We start from the raw sequence: 6,000 nt of genomic DNA on the forward strand, positions 1-6,000 counted from the left end.
ATATGCATTTTTTTTTTTTTCTCTCTTACTCAGGTATGTCTCTTTGGAGCAACCTGAGAAAATTCTCACTGCCTTATGGCTAATAGAGTTGCCAGGGTGAGAGCAAAGCTGAAATATGAAGCTTGAGGAGTAGAGATCAGAAGAAAATATTTGGCTAACTGTTCTCCTGAAAGTAAAAGGAAATTAGTTGAAGTCACCAGATTGGTTTGGGCTGATGTTATTTACTAATGGTTATATTTTACCTTACCATAGATAATTAGAATTTGAACATAAAGGATAGTGATAATCATACTGGAATTATATTTTGGGCATTTGGGAAATACATGAATACTTTTAGGCCTTCGAGGATATCATTGCACTCCAGCTACAAAGTACAGTGTCCCTGGCAACAAGATGGCTAAGTTACTTTTGAGTCTGTGTTCACCTTTTTGGGTTTAATTTATCCAGATAAAATCCTTCTTAACATCTCTTTTTCTTCTAAAATTGCATTGTTCTTTATCTCACCAACTTTTGAGGCATTTATTACTTTCTGCCTTATATTATGATGTGTATATATGCATTTTTACTGTCTTGCATTTTATTCACATTCTCTTGCTTTTTGAACATAATAAGCACCAATACATTTATTTTAAGAATTTATTGTCAATAGATCTTGAACCTGCTTCTGTGCCTTTTTGTATTATTTCTACTAACCACATACATTTGTTTAAAAAAAGTTTTAAAAAATTGACTTTTATTTCTTTATTCATTTTGTTGCCTTTTGGAGCCAAAATGAATACAGTAAGGAAGGAAACTCCTCTTCCATTCCATAAAAAAACTTAGCACGACTTTTTAAAATGCACCTCCCTTTTTTCCTGTTATCTTGCTTGAATATAATCTCTCTTTTTTTGGAGACGTAATTTATATACAGTGAAATGTATAGATCTTACATGCACAGTTGGATGTTTGGAAGAATGCATAGACCTCACTCAGAGCTCTGTCAAAATATAGGACAGTTCCATCATCCCAGGGAAAGTTGCATCAGACCCCTTCCAAAACAATCGCACCTCTCCTCTCAGATGCAATTACTGTCCTAAAGTCTATCACCTTCGATTTCTCCCACCTTTATAGATCTTCTGGATTCAGAAGACTGCGAAAGGTCTTTAATTTTGCCCTAGCAGGCAAGTGACTTTACTACTAGAGTTTCAACTGGATCATTTTGAGCTTAATTACAATACAGGGATAGACCAGCATTGCACGAAGCCTGGCAATTCTGGATTTTTGACTTAAATACTAGGATGTTCAACACAGTCTCTCCTTTCTGGCTGGTGAAGTCTATGATATATTCTAGTACTGCCATGCCCAGACTCTCAGATGGATTTATAGATCTCCAGAACAGTGTGCCATGCCTATGGAGACTCTCTCTACACATGCACAGCTTAGAATTTGCAAAAAGAATTTGCACAAAGAATTTGCACAAAGAATTTGCAAGGTGACTCTTACCCAGATTTGTGCAGTTCTCTGTCCAGCTGCCTTCTTTCTGGGACCCTTCCCTGCAAATAACAGGTACTTTGGTGGTGCAGAACTCCAATCTTTGTTCCTTCTCCTCAGGGAGATTGCTGTTCTGTGTTTGAGCTCCACTTCTTAAGATGGAAAGTAATCCCTAGCAGAAAGCCCAGGATGAACTTAGAGCTCATTTTCCGTGTTTTCTTTCTCTCATTGATCACAACCCTGAGTTCTCTGTTTTCCAATTTTGTCCAGTTTTGTAGTTATTTGCAGCAGAATTTTAAATCTGATACACATTACTCATTGCAGCCAGAACTGAAAGCCCCATAATCAGGTTAATTTTTACTTACATTTTTTTTCTGACATCCTGTCTTGGTTGATATTTGCCTAAGAACTGGAAATATCGATTTGAACCGAATATTTGGTTTACTTAAATCCAAATGTTAATATTTGAAAGAGTTGTTTCATAGCTTTTTAACTGGGAACAACTCTAAACTCTATTTTAAGACAAATTTAAAGAAAAATAAATCTAATTTACATATTTGAAAATAATTGAAGAGAGTTTATTACATTCAGGGATGGATTATTAGTAGAGATAGTATTGCTAAAACATCACATGTAATTTTGGTATGCTCAGTCTTTTTCCATTAAGATAAATTGCTGGTTTAATTTGCAAACATCCTCACAAATCCCTGTAAATGAATGTGGTATATATATTTCTATAATGCTTTGTGGATTGAGGCTGCAGAGAAGTTATAATTTAACCAAGACCAAAGGATGATTACTTTTTGAATAATCCATTTTTGGGTTAAATTGATTTTGGATTAAATATTTTGGATAAAACATTTTTGTTGCATATTCAAGAAAAAATAGATTTAATATAATAGCATAAATATTCAAATATGTAAGTCAGGTATCTGTTCTTGACCTCAACAGGTAAACTATGGAGCACCTTAAAATTCCAAAAAAGTAAGAGTGACACTCATTAATGCATTTGTGATAGAAGTGCTGCACTAAATACATTTTACATGATGTGTTTGAAACATGCTTTAGGCAGCCTGTACTATTGTCACATACTTACAGTTATATAAGAGATGCATTTGTGGTTTGTATACTAACTGGTAAACAATCGTACTCAGACGAATAGCTCTCAGGACATAGATGAGTATGACTAAAACCTACAATTATTTCAGAAAATTATTAGTTGACTGTGTAAATGGACTTTGACATTCTAAATATAGTTTGACTTTGACCACTGAATAAATTCTTATTGCCAATAAAAATAAATAAATGTGTTGGAAATATTTGCAGTCTCAGCAGGATGACAAATATTCCCAATTTGTCCCTCATAGAAAATGGATCAGTTTACTATAGCCAAACTATATTACTTCCATAATGCCACATACCTTTTCACTAGACAAAGATATTTCTAAGAACTCTTCTTAGAAAATTCAAGAATTAATGGAATTCTTCTCTAAAGATGAAATTCTTTTTATATCTCTTCTTACTTTCTTTTTTTTTTTAAAGATTTTATTTATTTATTTGAGAGAGAGAATGAGATAGAGAGAGAGAGCATGGGGGGGGAGGGTCTGAGGGAGAAGCAGACTCTCTGCTGAGCAGGGAGCCCAATGTGGGACTCGATCCCGGGACTCCAGGATCATGACCTGAGCCGAAGGCAGTCGCTTAACCAACTGAGCCACCCAAGCGCCCTCTTTTTACTTCCTACTTCTTTTTCAGCTCCATATGCTTATTACAAATCAAGGTTTTTATAATTTCAGCTATTTCTTTAATGATCTCTGGGAAATTATAAATTTCCATAATTATCTGATTTTGCATATATTTTGCATAAAATACAATTCTATGGCATCAAATGTTATTCAAGTACATTTATAAATGAACTTTATTGAAAGTCAAAACAGAAGCTGGTATACTCTTCTGTAAAACTGGCCTACTTTTCTAACATGTCCCATTATATTTTTATCTATTTTATTTTAATGCTGCAATATCTACATTGTTGCATTGCTAGTTTTCCCAGACAATAAGTCAGGTCAGAGACATAGAAAAATACTCAGAGCTTTAACAGCTATCAAATACAAGACAGCAGGCATTTATTTGGTTTGAGTACACACTCTGTGTTTCCAGAATTTTGGTTAACTTGAATGTTAATGAATGCACCTCTGCTGTGTTTCAGATGAAAGCAAACTTGGGGTCCCAACTAGTCTAGAGCGCCACCTTCTGGAAATTATATGCTTCTCTAAAAATCAAGAAGTCCCTCGTGTTTGTGCTGAAGTCAGACTTGGTATTGAGAAAAATCATGCCTCATGAGAAATATATGCTTCTTTCAAGCAAATAAGATATTCCCTACCTCCCCCACTGGTGGATTAAAGTTAAAGAAAACACTGATATATGGAAAATACAGAAGTGAAAAATTTTTTGACTGCTATATTAGGGATAAATTTGTCAGTTTTGTTTTTCCCCTTGATAACACTAAAAAACAAAGTTGTTCTGCTTCCTTATATCTAGTAATAGTACATAGAAATATGGAACACTGTCATTAACACAGTTAAAGATGTGCTAAGCCTTAGAAGTGCAGTTAATAATATATTCTAAGGTTAATTAATGAATATATGTTTTGTTTTCCATAAGACATGAGATAACCTGCTTTTGTTTCCTGAGTAATTCTGACTACATTAAGTTAGTTAAACTTGTCATTAGCTAGAGTTCAGATTTAAGTCCAGGGCATCCCACATTTGTCACCTCCAAGAAAAAAATATTTTCATCTCAATTAAAAGATTTTTAAAGGGGGACACCTGGGTGGCTTAGTTGGTTGAGCATCTGCCTTTGGCTCGGGTTGTGATCCCAGGGTTCTGGGATCGAGCAATACTTCAGGCTCTCTGCTCAGCGGGAAGCCTGCAGCTCCCCCCGCTTGTGCTCTCTCTCCCTGTTAAATAAATAAATAAAATCTTTAAAAAATAAATTAAAAAAAGAGTTTTAAAGGAAATGTTGGTATTTCTTAGGTTTTACTTTTTTAATAAAAAAAATCAGGTAAAGATTGAAAAACATTTTTTTAAAGATTTATCTATGTCAGAGAAAGAGAGAGAGCATGAGTAGGGGCAAGGGCAGAGGGAGAGGGAGCCTAGAAGATCCCCCTGATGAGCAGGGAGCCCTGTGCTGGTCCTGTGGAGCTCATCCCAGGACCCTGAGATCATGACCTGAGCTGAAACCAAGAGTCAGAGGCTTAACCTTCTGAGCCTCCCAGGTACCCCTGAAGACTAAAAACATTTCTAATCCCTGTTTTAATTTCTAATTCTGGTCACATGAAGATTGTAGATATACAGTCTAGTCAAATAATCATAATGGTATCATGCAAACATTTGGCCAAATTTCGAGGAGCAAATTTATTGTACATGAACAACTTCTCCTCCCCATATGGCAGATATCACTAACTGATCTTGACTCCATTTCTTTCTAATACAGGAAACAGTATATATAATACTTTGCTCCAAACAGTCTCAACAGAATAATTTATTTATGAGATGAAGCTTACTCATTATTGAAGGCCTAGAAGAACTATGAGGAAGATGAACGTACTTACAGTGGAAGTAGGAGAAAAAGATGAACAAGAATATTAGCAATTTTTTAAAGATTTTATTTATTTATTTGACAGAGAGAGACACAGCGAGAGAGTAAACACAAGCAGGGGGAGTGGGGGAGGGAGAAGCAGGCTCCCTTGGACTGTTTCTTTTGCTGTGCAAAAGCTTTTTATCTTGAGGAAATCCCAATAGTTCATTTTTGCCCTTGCTTCCCTTGCCTTTGGCAATGTTTCTAGGAAGAAGTTGCTGCAGCTGAGGTTGAAGAGGTTGCTGCCTGTGTTCTCCTTTAGGATTTTGACACCAGTCAGAATGGCTAAAATTAACAAGTCAGGAAATGACAGATGTTGGCGGGGATGCGGAGAAAGGGGAACCCTCCTCACTGTTGGTGGGAATGCAAGCTGGTGCAGCCACTCTGGAAGACACTATGGAGGTTCCTGAAACAGTTGAAAATAGAGCTACCACACGATCCAGCAATTGCACTACTGGGTATTTACCACAAAGATACAAATGTAGGGATCCGAAGGGGTATGTGCACCCCGATGTTTATAGCAGCAATGTCCACAATAGCCAAACTGTGGAAAGAGCCAAGATGTCCATCGACAGATGAACGGATAAAAAAGATGTGGTATAGATACACAATGGAATATTATGCAGCCACCAAAAGGAATGAGATCTTGCCATTTGCAACAACTTGGATGGAACTGGAGGGTATTATGATGAGCAAAATAAGTCAATCAGAGAAAGACATGTATCATATGATCTCACTGATACGAGGAATTCTTAATCTCAGGAAACAAACTGAGGGTTGCTGGAGTGGTGGGGGGTGGGAAGGATGGGGTGGCTGGGTGATAGACATTGGGAAGGGTATGTGCTATGGTGAGTGCTGTGAATTGTGCAAGACTGTTGAATCACAGATCTGTAC

This window comes from Callorhinus ursinus, unplaced genomic scaffold (assembly GCF_003265705.2).
Source record: "Callorhinus ursinus isolate GAN/ISIS: 27379988/994484 unplaced genomic scaffold, GSC_fseal_2.0 scaffold27, whole genome shotgun sequence".
Taxonomy (NCBI): Eukaryota; Metazoa; Chordata; class Mammalia; order Carnivora; family Otariidae; genus Callorhinus; species Callorhinus ursinus.